The sequence below is a fragment of the Siniperca chuatsi genome, linkage group LG1, assembly GCF_020085105.1.
Source record: "Siniperca chuatsi isolate FFG_IHB_CAS linkage group LG1, ASM2008510v1, whole genome shotgun sequence".
Taxonomy (NCBI): Eukaryota; Metazoa; Chordata; class Actinopteri; order Centrarchiformes; family Sinipercidae; genus Siniperca; species Siniperca chuatsi.
The window spans coordinates 14,073,231-14,095,651 of NC_058042.1; the positions used below are offsets into that span (position 1 = coordinate 14,073,231).

Here is a 22,421-nt window from a genome sequence, read left to right on the forward strand (position 1 = left end):
TTTACACTAATTAAAGCATTCTTATAAATATTATATTCCATTTTTGTCAATAGCTCCTCCTAAATGTTACACACTGGACCTTTTCAAGTACATTTCAAACTCATTTATTAAGAAGTAAAAATACATTTGCAGCTTCTAAACTGAGGATTTGCTTGCTCCTCTGATTTTCATTTCATTGCAAATTGAGGAATACCTTTGGAGTTTTGACTGCCTGGAAGACAGAATTAGCAGTTTGAAGGCATTGCCTCTGGTGATTTGTGATGGGCAGTGTCATAGATTTTGACATTTTACACAATAGATTATATAGACTAATTGACTAGATATTAAAAAAACTGAAAGAACAACAATTGGTAGTTGTAATGGGTGGAACTTATAGCTTATAGATTGGCTGCTGATGTGGCTTGGCAAATACAGACCTGATTTGTCTTAAGATGGGTTTGTTCAGTCGTCATTAATTACACATAATACATCCAAAGCTATGCTCCTTGCTTGGTCCCTCTGCATTCTCATGTTTTGTCTATGCAGCAGTTCTGGCCCTTGCTGCTATAATAATATAACATTGGTGCAAGTGCTGCTTGTTTATGCACAATGTGTATAATCGTATATAATAAGATTTGAAAGAGTAGAAAATAAGCCGTACATTCAAATAAACAGTGATCTCTGACATTTTTTTAGAAAAGTGTTGTCCCACAGCAATAGATATTAAAATAATCAAATAACCACAATCAGTGGAAATCTGTAAGAAGACTGCAGATTGTATTTCCTGGGAGAAACACATTATGTTTGAATTGGTATGATAGAAACCATTAAAGCAGACGATTCTGCCACCCCTTAAGTTAAATGTTTGGGTGCTGTTACTCTAGTTGTTACGTTGTTTTTGCATGTGTATTTGAAGGATTGTATTTGATTACAGGGCCGGTGCTTCACTGGATTTCTGGGTATGGTGGTGATATCAATTATAAGTGTACCATGTGTAATGTGTGCTGAGCTGCATGCTAATATGCATTTAGTACCCTATTTTGAACATGGAATGTACAACACTAACATTCAGAGTATAATAGTGGAGCATCATTGTATTATTTAGGACCTAATAATGTTACATATTTATTTTAAGAGGTGAAAAGTATCAGTTCATAATCTTTAAATTTGACTTTGTCAGAATATTACAGGCTTAAGGACTTAACACACAACAAATCTTGCTAAATTGCATTATATTTCTCCCAGCCCAAGCTGTTCTTGGTCATAATATATGAGCTCAACTTGCATGCTTTTCGGTTTATACCTTTATTTGTTTGTTATGAATCTCTGTGATGTGTAACTGGGTGGATGTTTCTCCTACTCAGATAGGATATGTACTGAGCGGGCAAGAGACTTTTTGGTTTAGATTTGTCTTGTTGATGAGACCTAGGATTCATTTAATTGATTTAATTCTAATGAAGCAGCTCTGAACGGCATTACTATGAGTGTTCCATAAACTTTCATTGTTATGCTGATGATACCCAATTATATCTATCGATCAAGCCAGATGAAACTAACCAGTTAGCTAAACTTCAAGCATGCCTTAAGGACATAAAGACCTGGATGACCTGCAATTTTTTACTCAGACAAAACCGAAGTTATTGTACTTGGCCCCACACCTCCGAGACACGTTATCTAAAGATATAGTTACTCTAGGTGGCATTGCCCAAATAAGTCCCTTAAGACTCTCCAGTTGATCCAGAATGCTGCGGCACGTGTACTGACAAGAACTAGGAAAAGATATCATATTTCTCCAATATTAGCTTCTCTGCACTAGCTCCCTGTAAAATCCAGAATAGAATTTAAAATCCTTCTCCTCACCTACAAAGCTCTTAATGGTCTGGCACCATCGTATCTTAAAGATCTCATAATACCTTATTACCCAACTAGAACACTGCACTCCCAGGATGCAGGGTTACTTGTGGTTCCTAGAGTCTCCAAAAGTAGAATGGGAGCCAGAGCCTTCAGTTATTAAGCTCCTCTCCTGTGGAATCAGGTCCCAGTTTGGGTTCGGGAGGCAGGCACCATCTCCACATTTAAGAGTAGGCCTAAGACTTTCCTCTTCCTCTGGTTAGGGCTGGCTCAGGTGAGCCCTGAACCATTCCTTAGTTATGCTACTATAGGCCTAGACTGCCGGGAGACTTCCCATGATGCACCTCTATCCTCTCTCTTTCTCTCCCCTCTCCATCTGTATGCATTTTTATCCCATTACTGCATTTTACTAACTAGACATCATCTCTCTCTCGTAGTTTTGTGCCTTCTCGTTTCTCTCCTCTCGCCTTCTGTCACTTTTAGCAGGTATTTCTGCCTCCGGAGCTGCAGAGACTGGATCTGTGGTTGTGGGCCACTTGCTGCTCCCGTGTTCCTCCTCGACAACTGCTACAACAGTTGTTGTTATTGGCTCTGTTACTAATACTGACATTATTTTTACTGACTATAGCTGTCATTCCTATAATTATTAAGTTATTAATCTTAACACTACAATTACATTTCTACTATTTAAAAAATTCTAAGTGGTATTTGCCCCCTTCCCTTGCCGCTGTCGCCAAATGCTTCTCATGGTGGGATTTGTTGGGTCTCTGTAAATAATATTATAAGGAGTACGGTCTAGACCTGCTCTGTAGGAAAGTTGCAATGAGATAACTTCTGTTATGAATTGGCGCTATGTAAATAAAATTTAATTGAATTGTTCCAACTACTATGTTGTCATTGCTGTCTTTCGTTTTCATTCCAGCTACATCAGAGAAAACACTCGCAGTGTTATGTGTTTAAATTCCATGCAAAATGGAAAAGCGTCCGTCTTAGTTGCACAGCCAAGCTGATGATACCTTTGAGTACACAGGCTGTATATTGAGAACACACGCAAGTTTCAGGTTGAGGCCAGCATTTGAAAAGACATCTTCTGAATGTGAAGATTTTTTCCCAGTCCAGAGAGCTTGTTACCTTGACAACAGCAGAAGATTCATAGCAAGGGGAACTGAGCGAGTGAGCTGTGCTTGCCGCGGCATGGCTGTGCCGAACAAACAAGCGTTGTCGCTAACTGTGTCACGAGTACTGCTGCTGCCTTCTCATCCCCCCCCCAAAAAAAAAACACACACACACTTCTCTGCCTTCATTTAATATCAGACTTTTATTTTGCTGGTTTGTTGTTCAGCTGGTATCCACCCATCCCAGCCATCTGACAGACTCACCTTTTTATCTTTGTTATCTAGACAGCTTTTTTTACTCCCTGCTCCCACTTTCACCCTTCTCATCCTCTTGTCTGCATTTGCTTTTTATTACCTCTCATTGCCTTCTTCTGTGCTGATGCTTTATCTCGCTCTAGTGTGTTTGGTCTTTTAGATAAACTGATTCGAATAGAGCTGCCAATGTGCTGTCTGTGTTGGTTGCTCATGCTGGAGATATGGAGGATCAGTCTGCTGTGGTCCCTCCTTGTAGAAGCCAGGCTTTATCAATAATGTAGATGTTTTGAAGAGGAGAGGTGTGGTGTGCATCTCTTTTTCTCTCTCCTCCCCCTGGCCCATCTACCCCTCCCCCCAGCTGTCTCCCCACACCCTCCAGTGTCAGATTTCCCCTCCAGTGTTTGAGCATTGAAGAACAGATGACTGAATCTAATTAGTGAAGATATTACAATAAGCTCTGTTACCTGATGCTTTGACATACTGCAGGCCGAACCCAGGCTGTTATATTGAGCTGCTGTTGCTTCTATTGTTTATTTGGTTTAGATCTCAGACTTAATATAGGGGTGGGTTCACCATCATCTCTCTAGTGACAGCCAACCCCCCCAGATACTATAGGCAGTGTACCCTCCATACACAGTATAAAGGTGTTTTACAGTAGGAGGTTTGTCACAATTAAATCAAACAGTCTAAACATTTCATGATATAGGCTATATTTGGTTTATTACAAGCACCATTTTTCTCTTTCTTGCTCCGTCATTGGCTCCTTTCATTTTCTCTTTTATGTTAATTGGGTACTCGGCCTCATAAATATTATTTATTTAAATTCAGTAATCAAAGTTCATTTGAAATATTTTAATTAATCAAAAAACAGTGCTGTGGCAGAATTATTACATTAATGTGGATAATTTTGCCATGTAGCCTTATTTATAGACACCCATTTTTGTAATTCTGTTCTTGGCTGTGAGATTTAAAAAGAAATATGGACACTTGGACATATGGACAGTCTTTGTAAAGCCTGGTTTATGCTCGATGCAGGGTCTCCAGCATGAGGGTCCGCGGGCCAAAAATGACGTCATCACACCTTTTGCGTCGGACTGCAAGCTGTCGCAGAGCTTTCTTGTAACTAGGCGCCTAGGACGCGGTGTGGTTTTCATTTCAGCTTGGATACCGAAGATGGCCGAGCAGGTTCGCCTTTACCACCGTTCTTTGAGAGACCACAGGGACAGCCAAGTGAATCTCAATTCATGGAGTGAGATTGCCACCACACTAGCAAAACACAAGTCATTTTGTAGGAAAGTGTGGAAAAGTATGAGGGATCGCCATGTTGGATAATGACATTCCTCTGGTAACTTCTTGCTTATTCACAGTATGTTTTGTTTGTACGACCCCTGGTGTGTCTGAGAATACTAAAACAAAGAACGCATTGAGCATGAACGCTTCTGTGCATGCTCGCAGCTCTGCAGAGGCCCGCGTCTTGCACAAGTATAAACAAAGCTTAAGGACCTATTGGCCGTTCACACCGAAAACAGTCCTGTGTTAAAATAATGTAAGGGGCTACGTTGATGGAAGGATGTTGTTTCAGGTACTGGTGAGACAATAAAATACAATCCAGGAAGTCCAGTTTGAATATCTAGATCCATGTGTTTGAATGCATAGCAGACGGCAAAACACTGCACAGATGTTTGTAATATTATGAGGAAAGATTTTACTGCTCAGGAACACAATTATTTTATCTTTCGTCGCAACAATTGCAAGTTAAACAGTAGAAATAAAGACCTCACATTACAACCTACCTACCAGGAGTGTGCGCTTGCACATATTTGATTGGTCAAAGCAGCACCTTGCTGGGTGACGTCAGATAGCGTTTCAACAAAAGTTGAGCCATGTTCAATTTTTATGCCAGCCGGCCTTTTGTTTTTCTGCTGGAGCCCTCTGCATTGGCTCCCCCACTGCATCGTCAGAGTGGCCTCATTTAAATCAATAAAGGGGCTGCATTTTTTCCACACAGGGCTAAAGTCGGTCCGTACTTGATTTTACCACATTGCCATCAATTAGACAGCAAACGACACAACTTTAAGCTAATTTATTATTACAGATGCCTATCACCGGGCTGCTTTGGGTAAACATGCTTTATTTCATCAGGCCCAACAGTACTACATGTCTACATTCTGTGCCAACATTTCTAATCCTGTGCTTGCTGTGTCCTGCATATGAACTCCGCAAAAAAATGTAGCTAGCCTGTGATTTTTGATGATCTAGTGTGCTGCAAAGACTGCAGTGTGAGTGTGAATTAATGTCCCTGCATGATGTGTACGAGGCCTGTGACACGCTTTATGAAATCAGACAGAGGTCAGTGCTGTTTTTCGAGGTCGCCTTTCAACTGGCTCTGATCTGTTCTCTGATAGGACAGCCAGACGCTGAGTGGAGAGGTACTCTGTAGCCTTGGGGGGCACACTGGTGTGTTTGTGTTATATGGTCCAGATTTCCCATATAGAAGCAGCATTGATACCAGTTTGTCTTCTGGTACAGTTTGGTCTTCCTGTAATCAGATGCCAAATGACAGAGAAGCAGGACAAAGGATGCCTGTGTTGTGAAGCCAGCATTAGAGCTCCTGTCTCCTCCACCCAGTGGGGTTCTCCCTCTTTTGCACACACACACAAATGTCATGTGTCACCACTGGTCATGCACATGGAACCAGCAGTCTCCCCGTTGTATTGTTTTTGCCCACAAGGAGGTCTTGTTAGTTGTTTGCAGGGTTTGGTGTGACAATTACACCTTTCCGTAATATTTAACGCCTCTCTTTCCCAATCGTCTCCTGGGTGTCTCCTCATCTCATAAGCCTGATACCATAACCATGCATGTTGGATATTGGCACACACAGGAGTCTCTAGTCACAGTAGGTTAAAATAGTAGGACATTTGCAGTGTTGATACAGCTGATGCAACAGTTAGGCAAGCAAAACCAATTAGCAATAGGTCCTACTTTGCTACAACCAAATGCTTCAGTCACTCAAGTGCAATGCCATTCTCTGAGCTCCAGTGAAGAGATTTATCCTTATCTGAGGTTATCTCCGTAAGCATCAAAGACAGCCCCTGATTCTTGTTGATGGTCACTTTTAAAACCCCCTCACTCACGTACAGCAGTGTTTTGAAGATCTTTTAGGGCAGCTCTCTTGACTACGCACATGTGCTAGCTCACTGCCCTGTGGCTCACAAACTGTATTGTTCCTTAACAATATATGGCAACACCTCCAATGCTGTGATGGGCTTAGTTAAGTGTTCTAAAACACACTGCTGATATTTCAGCTGTCAGAAAACAGGGACATGTCCAGTTAACATGCAGAAGAATTGAATGGGCAGACATGTTGTCATGGTGATGAACTAGACATTTGCTATCATTATGCATACTAATGCTGAATGTTTGGCCTCAGCTCCACATAGAGTGGAGGCAGCGCTTTGACATAGCTTAAATGGAGCCCAACTTTAGGCAGGGGTTTGACCTTTCTCCTCTGACCCTTTCATCCGCTCCACTGCTGCAATAGTCTTGTTTACAATGTATATACCGTGTACACAGTTTTTTGTCTTTCTAGTGACTGATCTGATTGAGGATGTAATTGATGTTTTGTGTAAGTTTGGCCTGTCAGCAGTTTTTGTGTGTGTGTGTGTGTGTGTGTGTGTGTGTGTGTGTGTGTGTGAGATACACATACGTCGCCCTCTCAATCTGTCAATGCCACCCAGTGTGCAACCACTCCCGCCCTGTAACATATTGGGTTAGTTGGAAATCTCTTCCTCAGCATAGTTCTGTTTGACACATCCTGCCATTAACACTGATGGAAGCAACTGAAAGATGCATGTCCAAAGGCAAATAATGGTATAGTAATTTTTCAGTTAATATGTGTGCATGCAAAAGCATTTTGTAGAAACTTAGTTTTACTACCAGGATCTTTGACAATGCGATTGTTACCATTAGAATAAATACAAGGACCACATTCATGGGATAACATAAGTGTCGGGTTATGCACAAAAACAGGCAGAATGAAAAGCCAGCCAAGGGGATAATGGTGCACATTTTCAGGCAGTATGTCCTGGAAGGTGTTCACAGACTAGTGTTACACATGAAAGTGACAGAAATTGTTGTGTAAAGAATGAAAAAAGAGAGCTTAAGGGAGAAGTTCAAACCTGGCTCCTTTCTCATCTCTGCACAGCTGGCCAATCACTCTGTGAAGTGGGTGTAAATGTCGGATTGTCAGTTTCGTAAAGTTACAGAAATGGTCGGACACAGCCCTCCCAATACGACGTTGGCAACTTAGTTAAATGTAAGTGTTTACTAAGTTTGACCTTGCGAAGAGCTGGTGCAACTGGCTCCTGATGTGTATTTCTCTAGTGTAGGGCACTATACAACACACTTTTACAAGGTTTTGTAAAGTAAAATGAAAAAATGTCAGTCTGGGATGTACTGTAGGAGGAAAACCTAGAAGATAAGCACAGCCTTTCTTCATCCTCTGTAATAACAAAATATCAAAGTTTAAGTTTTCTTAATAGGCTCGGTACACCTGCGAAATTGTCACTGAAATGAAATAAAATAGGTGATCAGTTTTCTTATTCAAAGCGGCTCCACTTGTTTCACTCCCTCACAGTCGTTGTCAATGTACAAAATTTGTACAGTAATACCTGACCTACCTATTTTTTTTCTCCATGGTTTGCTTGCTAGCTTGTCTTAATGTTAGGAAATGATGGAAATGTACAGTTTGTAATAAAGGCGTGACTTATTTCTTATGCCTCCTTGTCTATTATCCCTAATTTAGAGACTAACCTTGGTCTACCTAAAGTTTCTGGATTTGCTTTCAGTGTTACGCTCATTGGTGTAGCCACACTTTTTAAAGTATACAATTCTTGTAAGTTTTTGTAGGTGATCATCAAGGGGGATTGTCTGTATGCTGTCTCCAAAAGTCTTTTGGGACGGTAGTGTTCTGGTTCCTAGCTGGATTATTACAATCCTTCAATCCTGTGCTTCCCGCTGGGAAAGCCCCACAGGTTCCACTCCAGGACAAACACAAATGCGCATCTAACCATCATCCTCCTTACCACTTAGGTTATCCCAGTGAGGTCTGGCCTTAATCCTGTCCTGCGTACCCACCTGCCATCCTGCTTGTACTATCAGCCTTTGTACTCTATCCTGTAAAACCCTCCACACAGGTCCTATTTGATATTATGTTGTAGCAGAGATATAAATTAACACTTACAAATAATAAATAAGCACTTACACATTTATGTATATGTAGATTGTGGGGCAAAATGCAGTTCTGGCACTTGTAAGTACTGTCAGCTAGTTGCTACTGACTGTTTGTCTTCAGTCCACTTGTAATGCCTTCAAACCAGATTGATGGAACAAATGTGGGTTAAAATTGGAGGGGGCTCCCATAATCACTGGAATGTCACCAGTTTAGCCCAGCACTGGCCCTCTATTAAATACCCCCCCAATGTCCTGCCTCCTAAATCCTGATAAACCCTTGTCCTCATAGTAGAGGGGTCTGGGGTAAGGGCGACCAGCCAGGAAGGTTAGGAACATGAGCAGCACTGGGATGCTGGGCTTTAGCTGGTTAGATTGGGTTATCTTGTGCTCCATTTGGCTACTTATTGTGGACCAGATATGTAAATGTTCTCTGCTTTCTTATTTGGGTACAACTAGTGGCTAATGATACATAATGTTAACTAAACTAGCTAAATATTGCTGTGTCACTGAGTCACTTCACTTAAGCAGTCCTCTGTATATGTGCTACTTTTACAGTTCATTAAACATGACAGATAAATATTATACATATAAATGAAATATTATGACAAGTGTCTGTTATTATGAGGTTGATGCCTTGTGACGACATAATTTCATAAACCTTCTAAACACTATAATTAGAATTGTAAAAGCCTTAAGAGGATGTTCGTCTACAAACATCTCAAGTGCTAATTAAAAGTTGAGAATAATATTAAGCAGTTCCTGACCGATAGGTTTACAATTTTTAAATCTGGGGGGAAAAGACCAATGATAACAAATCGGTCCTGTATTAAAGGTGCAGTCTAACAGCACATGCCTTTCATATGGCTCTGCCTATCCACTGTGCTATACCGTTCAATTAAAAATGTATACATAACCACAATAACAACTCTTAACAGGTAGGAACCCTAAGAAATCTCATCTTGCTGTTTTCATAATTTTCCGGTTCAGACATGTTTCAAAAAAGTTGTGAACTGTTGTCAAAAAACAGCAAACCTTTCCAGATGTGGGTTGATGCTCCCCCCTTACCTTAGTTTAATAGACTTAAAAGTAAGGTGACTTGCTGACTACTGTGTCGAGTGGTGAAATGAACATTACAAGAGAAGCAAGTCCATATAGCTGCATTTTTCACCGTAAAATCCTTAGCCATTTATTCATTGAAATCAGATAGTTGTATGCAGGATTCAGTACGAAACCAATTAAATAAACATGTTTGTGCAAAGGGTCCATTGATTTACATTTTATGGAAGTTTTCTAAATGAACTGAGAATTAGCAGTGAGAGCATAATTTGTTACAGTTAAACTGCCTACACAAATAGTCCACCACACGCCTTTGCTGTCATACCTGTAGCTTTGAGCAGTTGTTAAATGCTAATTGGCTTGTTGGCTTCACTAAATTAATGTGTTTCCATCTCTTTGCCACACACAACAAAATACAGGCTGTTTATTGGTGTTGAATCAAATGTTGTTGAATCTATTTTGTGTATACAGAATGTACAGCTGGTAATATTTGTCATGTGCTTTCATACTCTGTCACAAAAAAGACTGTTTTGGATTGTCTGCATTCCTATAAGGATCTTAAATCTTAAGTTTAAAAAAAATCTGCCCATAAATATTAGTAAACCGATAATATGTCTATACCTACTTCACTTTGCTTTGGCAGGGGAGATGTGGACTCAGTACACACGATTCAAGACAAAGTACAGGTCTGTGATGCATCATTACCACATAGGAACCCAGGAACTGGGTACAGAGCTGGGTTATTTTGGATGAAGAAAAGGTTTGGAGTGCCCACTGTTGGGTTGAGGGAACAAAAAGGGGACAAAATGCTTCACTTCATGTCAGTCCCTCTGTATCCTGTCCATAGGCCTTCCTCAGCTTGCCAGAGAATTGTGGGAGAACCGATCCTGGGAGGAGAAACATGACCCTCTGCATCCACACCAATACTCATCTGTCGTAAGGAATGGGAAACTGCTTGTGCTGTCCTAGTAATTAATGCTTGGTTTTGTTTTCATCTTGTTTTTCAGGATTCTGTGGACGGCAGGTGTTTTTCTATTTGGATTTTAGCCCACTGACATTCTTCCACAGCCATGGAATCGGTATGTTGACGAATAACATCTTTTTGAAAATATAACCATCAGGCTGATACTCAGTCACTATTAGTAAAGCACTTGTTTCTTAAAAAAAATCTTTTTTGGCTTTGTTTTGGCTCTATCTATTTGTGCTGGCATCATAATACATGGCATGCGGTACATTATGGTGTGTGTGTGTATGGGGGAATTCTTGTGAACACAGCATTGGAACGTCACATTTGCACCTTTTTAATCTTTTTATCATAGTTAATTTGTTTCATTTTGGAGCATACATAATTTTACCATATAAGGACTATTGGCTCCTCCTTTATTGCTTTGTGAAATGGAGTTTATGTTAGTGTAAATCATGTGACATGTGAAAACATGTCTCACATATTTGTAATTTCTTTAGCTTAGTGAATTACATCATTGCAATAATGGAACATCAGGCAGCTCAAGTACCTCTTGTTTAACCAAACAACCAATGCAGTGGGCTATTTTTTTTATTTTTATTTTTTTTTTGAAGTGTAACATATATGTAGCGTACTTGTATACGTATGTGCTTACATACTACAAGCTCTACCCTTTATTGTCAGTCATGCAGGAGACTGTGTAGAGGAGTTGCTTGTACCAACAGGCAGACTGAAAGCACAGCAACATTGAACTCTATCCACTGGAATGCATGTATTAAGAACAGGGCTTAGTGCATGCCTAACCTCCGCTTTCCTGTCCCTTTGTCAGAGGCTGTGTCTATGTCTGTGCGTGCGTGTGTGCGTGCGTGCGTGCGTGTGTGTCTGTGTGTGTGTGTGTGTGTGTGTGTGTGTGTGTGTGTGTGTATTAGAGACTGTGAAAAGTAGGTCACAGCTACTGTAGTGCAGAACTAGCATGTGTCCAACAAAAACCCTCCATTACCCTCTCTCTGTCTCACTCACACATGCATTTGACACGAACAAATACATCTTCTTGTCAGTGAATGTGTTGCTGAAAGTCCTGATAATCTAAAATTCTAGATTATGAACGCTAGACCACTTTTATTGTACATCTTAATGTCACAAAAATTGTTTATTATCGTGCAAGCCAAGTTCCAAACCAATCAAACTATTGGCATTGTATACAAGCCACAGCTTGATGAAGGACATAGTAGTTAAAATTTCTGTCAACAAACACGCTGTCTAGCTTTACTTGAAGGTTGCAATCATGGATTGCATTCACTGCAGAGGCTCGTGAGTCCCGAAGTGGTTTAAAAAAAAAAAAAAGCATATACTTTAATTTAAGGAGGGATATTGCGAAATTACGATTGCCTGTTTTGCCACAGACAGTGTATCATTAAAAATAGGCCAAATCACATTGAGAGGATTTTTTTCTAAGGAGAAATGTGACAGGGAAACAAATTTAGTGTTCCATTTGGGAATCACAAAACCACTGAATATTTGCAGCCAAATCAGCTGCCTAGTGATCCTTTGGCTGCCAACAGAAGGGCTGGGTATTGGCTCTGATCTCCCGATTCGATTTCGAATTTACAAAGTCCAGGTTCGATTAGATTCTTCATGATTCAGTTACATCAGATAAATACCAATGTTGCATAAAGTGCTTCTCAGAATTTATCCATATATTTAAGGCCTTCATGTGCAAAACAGTTGACCAAGAATAATAAAAGACATGCATCACTTGCATATTTTTCATTATGCATATTTTAAAAAAATACACGCTATCCCATAAAGCAATACATGGACAGTCAGTGTCAGATGCTTCAGTGCAAGTACAGTGCATCCACTTTAATTATCAGTTTGAGCACAGGCAGGGCAGAAAACTGAAAGTCTGCTTACGAAGACATCAGCCTGAAATCTGCAGACAACTGGCTAGCTAGCATTAGCTACCCAGCAGGAACAGACTGAATAAAGTAGAAACCACACACTCTTGAGTCGATTTCCACAGCTTGATATCTCATAGCTAGAGATAACTTCTCTTCAACAACACAAACCGAGCTCAGATCAGTGTATCCCTGTCATAGATGCAGTCGCTAGATTGACTACGAAATAGCCAGAGTCAGCTTGCCATCTCGAGTCACAACAGTCCCATAAACTGTTCATACACACTGTAACTATTCATGTCACAGTTTGCGGGACTGTCATGACTCAAGGTGGCAAATATAGCCAGCTATCATCTATGTTACTTTTTAACTTAAAATAACCTGTTTGTGCATATTGAAATAACTAGACCTCCACAAAGTAGACCTTTGTTCACATCATGCAGCCCTAACTGAACAAGTAACTACTGCCTACACATAACATTTAGGGCAGATGTACACATTTACTGAGAAAAGGTGCAAATGCAAAGATTGATCTCAGGAATTTAAGAATAGAAGGATTTTTTTTTTATCCAACTTTTAACCAACAGAGCTGGCTCATCCCCCTCTTCTTCTACACAAATTCATCTCTCTCCCTCTGTCTCTGACTCTCTTACTCTCCTCCCACCCGCCTCTCTTGTGTCTGAGTGCCTGTGGCTGTGCACCAGTAAGAGCTGCTACTGTTTACCTCTCCGAGCTGCCTATATCTGCTTACTGTCAGTGGAAACCAAGGAAACTGATCACAAAGCTTATTATGGTGCCAGGAGTGGAGAACATGCTGTGTGCCTATGGGGGCAGGACAGACGGACACACACACACAAAACCCTCTGCCTCTGTCCTCCCTCTCCTCATGTGATGCCAGTCACATGGTTTCCAGGCAAGCAGCTAAGTAAATCAGAATCAGACATTTATTTTTAACTGCCTTAAATCCTCCACCTGGTCTCCATGGTTAGCATAACTGACGGAGGTGCCTGTCGATCACTTGTCCTTTTCTTCACTCTGTTTCTCTTTCACTATGTGACTTTCTTGGTGCCACTTCTCTCACCCTCATTAAGCTCATGCCATATCTGACTGCCTGCTCCCTATCTGGGTTTTTATGTGGGTTTGACAGTGCTCTGCTTTGGCACGAAAGTGTGAATATAGAGCCACTATAATGTATTTGTGTAGTAGATGTTTGTGGTGACTAGAAGCCCTTTCACACATACATTCTTCTATGCTGTATTACACAGACGCTTGAATAAGATTGTAGAGCAGAAGCTGTTGCATAATAAGCATTATGTTTTATAACATGACTGAATAAAGAGGTCCTATCACACTCGACCATTTGCACAAGCTGCTTTATTGAATCTCCAGTATAAAATCAACAACTGCAAATGTGACAACCATGTTTAGCACATAGAATTATTATAAGCATCTTCTGTTATAAATGTATAGTTTTAGTAGTGATGTGTGTGATGAGTAATGGACCCAGGCCTTGTGTGAACTATGACCACCTTTTTATTTAGCTGTTACAAATAGTCTAGTATGATTAGCCAAATTGTGTGTTGTATGTTTCATTATCACATGTCATACACACAGGCTTTTTGTCTGAAAGTGGTGTCTCCTCTATATGCTGTAGCCAGCCATCAGCAGTGCTTCGATCATTCTGACTGTTATCTTTCAGCAGAGGAACTGAGAGGGGAGGTGTCTGTGTGTTCGATTTGGTGCAGATGAAAGGCTAAATTTCTTGTAATCACACCTTCTCCACTGGTTCTCTCACAGCTCCCTTTCTATCTCCTCCTCTTCCTCCAAAGCAGGGCTTGTTCCTCAGTGGGGATTAGTGTGTACAGCAGCTCTGAACAGGGAAGTGGGCCCTGCCAGTCACATTACATAACTCGCCCCCGCTAGTGCGGCTCGGCCTGGCCCGGCTGGAGAGACGACTATAGAGGCTTTGTTTTCCCAGCCTTCCCTTCTTCCTCCCCTCTGCTGCTCCTCCTCCTCCCCCTCAGCCAGGCTGCATACTGATGCTGTATAGAAGGAGTCTGTTTGCAGGGAACAGGCGATGCACTGTGGCATCGAGTGCAGAGAAATACGCTAATAGCAAGCTGAATTACAGGGAGCTCACATCTTAGGCAGAGGAATTTGAGGTCTGCCATCGGTCGTACAGTTTCAGGAAGATGGGAAGCAAGGGAATGCAGTACTATTCATTACTGCCTGCCCAGGGGTTCCACATCAGCATGCCCAGTGGTGACACAGAAGGTTAGAGTTCATTTGAGGAGTGGGTTGTGAGATGGTTTGTAAGTATTCCCTAATTCCATGTTTTTGTGCCATTATTCTGTGCAGTTTGACCACGCAAACGCGCACACACACACGTACGTACATACACACATATATAAAAAATATAAATAAAAATAAATAAATAAGCTCTTCCCCACCTGGCAGTCTGCCACTGTTAGTAGGGTGGGAGTGGGAGGCCACTATGCTCTGTGTAATGGAGGTTCAGACCAGTTAGCACTCTGTGTGAGTAGAAGTAACTCGTAGGCGTGAGAGTGAAAAGGATAAATAGCAGTGCATGGAAGCAGCTTTTTGTACAACATCTTGCAGCACTGAGTCCGAGGTTTGTTCTTTATTTTTTGCATTTTTCCCTCTGAGGAGTTGGGAATTTTACTGCTGAGAGATGACAAAGGACTTCAGTAGTGAAATGATAAACGGAAAGTAACTCGGCACCAGAAGACACTTGCTGTAGAATAAGCAGTAGTTGTATTCCCATATACCACATTCAGTAAATAATGTGTCGAAAACATAATTTCAGTAGCATATAATCATGGTAGAAGCATATTCAACAAGTTGTCTAGCTTTTGTCTCTTGGATTGCTTGTCACAAACAGAAACAATGCTACAACAGTTAATGTAGTTCATGCTGTATTTTCACACGGTCAATTTGATCAGGCATTTCTTAATTATTCTTAAGGGTTTTGGTTATTTATATCTGTGCTAAGGAAAGCATATATGTCCAAGGGTCATAAAAAACCTTCTATCATTGCAAAACCGAGTGTTTATAAATAAAAAGAATAGCCAATACATTTTGATACTGTAAACATTTTATTCACATGTAAACCCCTCCTGCTGTCTAAATATAAATTCAAATGTGATTAAACAAATATATATAAAATAGTAGTATATCTGCACAGCCATGCACACAGGATGTTGGTATGCTTTCATCAAGATTTGTTTTTTTCTGCTCTTGCTGGGAGGTCATGGTTGCTTCCCAATCACTGTTTTCCACAAGCTTAAGTACATGTTAATACACGCACACACAAACAGGATCTGTACCTGATGGTTAGACTGATTTAGACTCACTGCTGCTTTATAATGTTGGTGGTCTATGAATTGCCATGTATTCTACTATCCACTTATTCTGTCATCGACTGGAACCCTGTATTTTTTTTTTTTTTTTTAGAAGTAGCCCGTTTCATGTCACAGTCTCCCTGTTCAGTCATATCCGTTCCCATCTCTAATTGTAATCCTAATTAATCTTAAACATCACTTCTATATATGTACATCAGCTCTTCCTTTATTTCTTTTTTGCGTGATTTCATTTATCTTCACAAAAATCTTGTCATGGCTTTTAGGTTAAAAATACAGATTGGGTGATTTTGTTGTCAGTATCGGTCAGTATCATTAAACTTTTTAATATACAGTATCACAATATGGCAACAGCTTGCAAAACTTTAAAAATTATATGGATTGTATTAATAAAAATTATTATCGTGGTTGTCTGGTATGCATCTTACACCACTAGGCTACCTGTGTGCAGGGGAGATCCAATGTAAAAATGGAGACAGTCAAAGACTATATATCTCTACTTAGCATTTGTATACCATCTTGGCTTCATCTCTGCATTTGGAAATGAGCTTGAGTGTGCTTTCAGTACATCAGCCATGAGCCAAGTTCCCATCAAAGAGTAGTTCCTACACCAAAGACTGTGTTTAGATGTGAAGGCTAATTTTAGAGCTGCTAGGCCCTTGTCCAAGGTGGGGGTGGATAAGATAACATTGAAGTAGCCCTCCCTCTTTACACAGTATGGTTTTGTTTGTCCATCCAGTAACATTCAACAGCCCTCATCCAGCCGTCCCTGGATGTTGTGCACTGATACAAATGTTGGGTGGTGTTGATAGTGTGTACAAATACAAATCTTATTCATGTTTTGCACATCTCAGTGGGTCTCAGATCGCACTGAGAATCACACAAGCAAGGACACTTAACTTTCACAGATCTGTCGATATAGTTTACCAGAATACATTGGTTTTTGTACTGTTGGTATTTGTAACGTCACATTAAGTATATTACTTTTTTTTTTTTTAAATGGGACTTTGCAGAAGTATAGTGGGCCAAACAAAGATTATCCATCTGCTTGGATTATCCATCTGCTTAGTGGCATGGTTAGTTTAAGTTATATATTTTCGTAAAGTTAACAGCCAAGTGTCTCATCATTCCTTCTTTGCCTTGCTAATGCTCCCATCCACCCATCACAAAACTGAAGACAGTGGACAGATAAAACAAAGGGAGTCATACTGCCTTTTAGTTTTATATTTCCACATCAATGTGTAAGAGCTGTATTAGAAGCTAGTTTGAATTGCTAAACTTAACCATATGTTTGATCGCGTCGAGTTTCTATGGGAAACTCTGCTCTAAGCTTTTGCTGCATGAGACTGCAATGCTAGTCAATAGGTCTCTTTTTCTAGGAAGGCAGTCAAAACCATGCAAAGGGCTATTAAAGGTTGAACGGGTGCAGAGAGCAGCTACGATCCCTACTCAACAGTTTGTAGCCATAATGGCAGCGATAATGGACTGATTTGTTGATGTCAGAAAGGCATCTGGTTTCAGGAAATTCAGCCCTGAATGGGCGTGGGTATGTTATTTGTTCATTTATTTATTTTCTGCCAGTGATCTGAATACACACACATACTGTAATCACACCTACTAAACAGGCAGTTACACAATCAGTCAGCCTGCACAACACATCAAACCTATACATAGGCCATATGGCAACGCTGTCCCTGTCTGGCCCCACTCCTGTCCCTCTCACAGCCACACAGCAGTGACCTTGGTTTCAAGTAGCTGTACTCTGTTAGAAAGCCAACACCTCTCCTGGGATGGGCTGACCTTGTTGTCTGACATACTGTAAGTCTGCACGCCCCTCTCTGTCTCTCGCTCTTGCTCTCTCTCTCTCTCACTCTCTCATATTCACTCACACACACCTCAACATCAGCAGCCTAAACAAGTCCTTCTGTGTTAACTTCACCATTGCAAATCCGGTACAGTATACTTTATAGAAGCAGGTCTCTTTATGTTGTTTAAATACAAAGGCGGAATAACCGTGAGGTTTCAGCAGGTTTGGGCCTCTCCCTAACCAGGTGTTCCTTCATCAGACAACCTCTCCTCTCAGTGACAACATGCTCTTTTATGAGGGTGTATGCAGCAGTACACACTGTTGTTCCCTGCCTTTATGCTCTTGCCTTTGATTCCCTGCAGCTGTCCATCTGTGCAGAGTGCATTGGTGGGTCCAGGCATGTATATTCATTTCATCGAAGTCCCACAACTGAAATAGTGTTCATATGCAGAGATTTTTTGCTCTGTTCATCAGGCTTATTTCTCACTTTATTTTTGAATGTATAGGTAGGGGTCAAATTAGTGGGGATAAGTATTGACACAGCAGTGTGATAGATGGTTCTGTTTTTTCTAGCTTTCATTATGGTGTAGTAGGAAAAGCAAATTAGAAGTGTACTATGTTCAGTGTTTACATGCACTCTGTGTGATTATAATCAGAGAAAATATTCTCCGGTTATTGCAACTGTTATGTAAAAACTGCAAACAGGTTGTTGTATATTATGTAAGGTCATTATCAGAGTAAGCATATCTGAATTAAGTGAGCTGGGATGCTCACTCTTTCAATTTACTCATGCTATCTTACATACTTAACAGTTAATGGAATTAAGTTTTGTGAAAATTGCCCTTCTGTCCTGTCCACATCAACCTCCATAAAGCCCTTTACAGTACTCTCTATAATCATTTAATGGAGGAAAAATGTAATTGGAGATATATCAGAAATTTAACCTCTAGGTGTCTGAGTGAGCGGGCCATGTTTGACTGACAGCTGAGCCTGCAGTGGCACAGAGACACAATAGAGACACAATCAACACACAGTAAACAAACTGCCACTGGTAACTGTAGCTCACCAGCCATGGGCAGATATCAAAAGATGACCCACACAATTTCACATCTTTAGATGAACAATTAAGATTTGCAGGTAAATTGTTAAGCTGTTCAAAAATGCTACAGCTGACTAGCCAACTAGCTGTATATCCTGCAAGATGATGTTAGCGGATGTACTTTCCCTGGGGGATGTTTGTTTGCTAGCTCGTTCTAGTTTGCTAATTTGTTTAGTAGCCAAGGTGAAACACAAGGTATGTGTTTATGCTTGTAGATAAGGATACGTTAACTAGAAAGAAAATGTGTGCTGTAGTTTACATTCTGTGTGTCCAAGCAAAACATAAGGATGCCTCAAGCAACCTTTTATCCTTTCTGTCAAAGGTTTTTTTTTTTTGTTAAAAAAAAGAACAACATAATGGTAAACATACAAATTGAAATATGATTATATTGTGAACCATTTTTTCTTGAATTTGTCAAAAAGTATTTCCAAGAAGAGAAAGTAGGCGCTTTTTCTTCATACTTTGTTCACTGTATGAATGCAGTGAAATGCTAAAGACATTCTCAGGTGTTCATTTAAATTAATTGATCAGGTCTTTGGCCCAGGGCATGAGTATCTTGTTGAAGGCCATCTGGAAAATCTTTCCCTCTTTTTATATATATATACATATATATATTATTTTTTTTTTTTATAAAAAAAGCTTTGCAAAAATACTCAAACCTGTCAGCATTGTGGTTTTGATGTGTGCAGTCCAGTTGATGTGTGTGTGTATGTGTTTATGCTTTGCATCAGGCTGCAGGCTGTATAAAAGCTGGGCTGGGGCCAGCAGCCAGCCAGGAGGACAGACGAGGAAGCAGATGGATCTGTTTGGACTTAACCCTTCCCACGCCACTTCATCCTCCTGGCCCTCCTCTTCCAACTTTTGCACGCCTTTCTGCAGAGTAGAAGGAAGGGACAGAGTGGGAGTGTATGTGTGTGATTTGGGGGTAACATGTAATGCTACTAGTACCAAGCAGAGGAAGCAGGAAGACAGACAGAAACCAGAGAGAGCAAGAGAGACTTTGCCTTTGCAGACCTTCCCTTACAGACCCTGTGTGTGCTGAACTGTGCTGACATATGGCTCCTGCCTCCATGTTGGAACTCCTGGTCTGCTCTGTTCCTCTACTGTGATTTCAGCTCTTTCCCCCCTCTGGTACACTCTGTTGTCTGATCTCACAGCCAAACCAGCACTTTGCTTGTTTGTCCCAGGAATGTCTTGCCTTTTCTGGGAGTCACCACACCCTGTGAGATCCACTGGCTGTCTGCTGACAGTTTTAGCCACTCAACCTCCTACTTTCTTTCTCCGGCTGTCTTTCAGTGGTAGAGGTTTCACCTGCAACCATATAATTGCTGTTGGGTCCATGGTCAAACCCTTTTGCCACAGTCAGACTCCCATCACTATATACAGTACACTTTTATGATTTTTTTTAACATCAGTATGCAGTAGTACTCATGCGCTCAGAAGTGGTTTGATTGTAACCATGCTGCACAAATGCTGTTAAAATTGTAAAAAGCTGGTGTCCATTGAAATGCACAAACAAAGCGATGCTTTCTAAGGGCTATATAATGATAACCCAATAACGATAACCCCTCAGAAAACCCAATTTCTGGCAACATTTAGTGTCCACAAACCACTGGCTGTCTAGCTAGTTGTATGAATCATTGTCGATTCTTGCTTTTAGCAGCTCTCCTTAATTCTAGCAGCCATAATTTGGTTTGGTTTTGCCACTCAGTGGTGTTTTGGGCATGGAATCACGTGAAAATATGATGTGTATACATGCCCTCTGTTTGAGGTATTTGAGAGTCACAGATTTGGTGGAGGAATGCACGGTCCCGCTTTAATTGCTGAGTAATGTTTCTGGAAGACACCCTCCCTGCTCTTCCTGCTAACCAGCAGAATGTAAATAGAAAACCCAGAGGGAAGATCAATACCAATTCTGCCTGTTGATGAGGAGCGAAGCTTACTGTGAATGAGTGTAGAAAAGATGCACACTATGTTTTGTGGAGTAGAGGTCCTCATATGGTATCCAAAAACTTGCTACCATCTTTTTTTCCTGTTAGAGTGGCTGAGCAGGTTGTTCTACTTTTGTCTTTTTGCCCACTAAACAGTCCTTCAGGTTTTTGAGGATAGCAGAAATATACTGACTTGAATCCTTGTTCTGTACATAACATACCGGCTGCTCTCCTCCACATCTCTTTGGAAGAGAGAGCAGCTGTGGGCCAGTGAAATGATGTCATCTATTGCTATATGGTAACAATAGCTTTAGTTCCCCTTTCCATCCCTTCCTACCACTCCTCCATTACCACAACCAATACCTACCCACTACACTCTGCCTCCCTTTTGCTGTCTATCAACAGAAGTGAGAGCTGAATGTGGCATGGGAGTGGGTGGCGGGGCAGACATCTGTGGCCCTCTCTGGGCTCCACTCCCTCTGCCTTATTGTTCTCAGAGAAGCAGATAACCGTAACAGAAGGAGAGCAGGAGAGCCATAACCAGTAAAGAAAGGGGAGGTGCATGGAGGGGGCAGCTTTTGTTTAAAAAAAAAAAAAAAAAAAAAAAAAAGTGTCAAGTCTGTAGTGTGTTTTATGGGGTTGTTGGTGGGGGATGGGAAGAAGGCTTTTGTGGAGTTGACCTCCAATCTGAAAAATTTATTCAGGGTTTTTGTAAGTCAACTAGTTAAGTTCACCTTAATCTGGTTTCCACCTCTTATCATCTTCTTGTACTGACGCCCACCGACACCCCAGGAAGGCCTGTGTTCTGCTGTTCTTCCATAGTGATCATCAGAACTGTGTTCTGCTCACGCTTCCTATTTTGCCCCTCTTTGCTTTTCTTTGTGATCTTTGACCAAAACTTAGTGGCACTGCATTGACAGCCTCACACCCTTCATCCTCTCACTTGGGTAGTACTGAACTTCAGTCCTAGCCAAATCGGCCAGTCTAGTTTCCTTACTCTATCAAATGTTGACTTTTAAATAGTTTTACACTGAGTTTAAGCAAAATGCTTGTATGTTTGAGTTGAGACAATTGGTGCATTTTTTTCAGCTATCCGAGTTCCTATATCAAGCAGAACTGTGAGTTTAAAGTATTGTCTCTATTCTAACAGTAATAGATTGTCGCACATAAACCATCAGACAGTTTGGCAAAAGTACTTGCATGGTGGGCTGAGAATAAAGGTTTCCCCACACGGCACATTAGAGGCCAGTAGATGACCCTTCAGTAGCCTTAGAGTGTGCTAGGTGTGCATGTGTGGCTGTGTTGCAGGATTTTGAGATGAAGTTTGTTTGTTTCCACTGCACTAATGCCTACCAGGCTCCCACAGCATCTGTGTTGTACAATGCTTGCCAGTTCTGACACCACCTCTCCTGTTTGACTTGGCCTCGAAGAAGGCAGAAATTCAAAAAATTGCATTTTTAAGAAGAAACCCTCTGTGCCCTCGGTTTGTGTAACTGAGTGGTGTATGTTGATGTACCAGTAGTTCTAGAGACCCAGTCATATTGATATGGTTCATAAACTTCAAACATTTGATCTCTGACATGCAGTTGATGTCATTTATAGGAATTTGAATATTGAATTCTGGGTATTATAGACCTGTGTTCTCTGTCATCCTACCAGCTGAGATTTGCTAGGAACACTTGAAAATGACAATTTACAAAAATTACAAAAATGTAAAGATGAATAAACAAGCAGTAAACATTTTTTAAGGGTGTATCATGCCATATTTAATGTTCCCATGTGTTTGGCCGTACGTCTTGCAGAAAAAAATGTGAATTACTTTGTTTAAATTTGTTGGGAAATTTTTCCCAGCGA

General features: G+C 40.8%; 1 protein-coding gene across 5 annotated transcripts in view; it reads left to right on the top strand.

Moving 5' to 3' along the window:
- Nucleotides 1–22,421, top strand: part of ankrd11 (ankyrin repeat domain 11) — a 102,134-nt gene that overhangs the window by 16,111 nt on the left and 63,602 nt on the right. For 2 of the 5 annotated variants that reach the window (XM_044206149.1, XM_044206177.1), the window contains exon 2: nt 10,496–10,567. The gene's annotated coding sequence lies outside the window, so the exon portion shown is untranslated. Of the gene's footprint in view, nt 1–5,535; nt 5,550–10,131; nt 10,568–22,421 lie in introns of those variants that run through there. The other 3 variants (XM_044206169.1, XM_044206152.1, XM_044206159.1) reach the window with 3 other exon arrangements.